Raw genomic sequence first — 404 nt, forward strand, 5'->3', positions numbered from 1 at the left:
TTTTTATGGGTTTTTTTTTGGGAAAAAAACCTTAATTTTTAAAAAATCCCATTAAAAAACTTTTTTTTTTTTTTTTTTTTTTTTGTCTTTTTTTGTGACCGGCAACGGGATCGCAACCCTCGGTGTTGCGCCCGCACCTCGCTCAGCCAGTGAGCGGCTGGTCGGCATGTGGGATCCGAACCCTTGGCGGGAGGGCCGCCGCCGCACTCCCAAGCGGCACACAGTAGCAGTGCGCCACCGGGCCGGCCCCGAAAATACACTTCGTAATAACTTCGTATAGCATACATTATACGAAGTTATACGATGTTATGGCAACCCAAGCAGACTTATACATTCATAGATTGTTGGTAGGAATGTAAAATAGTGCAGCCACTTTGGAAAACAGTTTGGTAGTCTCTCCTGCT

The sequence above is a fragment of the Galeopterus variegatus genome, unplaced genomic scaffold (assembly GCF_000696425.1).
Source record: "Galeopterus variegatus unplaced genomic scaffold, G_variegatus-3.0.2 Scaffold2402, whole genome shotgun sequence".
Taxonomy (NCBI): domain Eukaryota; kingdom Metazoa; phylum Chordata; class Mammalia; order Dermoptera; family Cynocephalidae; genus Galeopterus; species Galeopterus variegatus.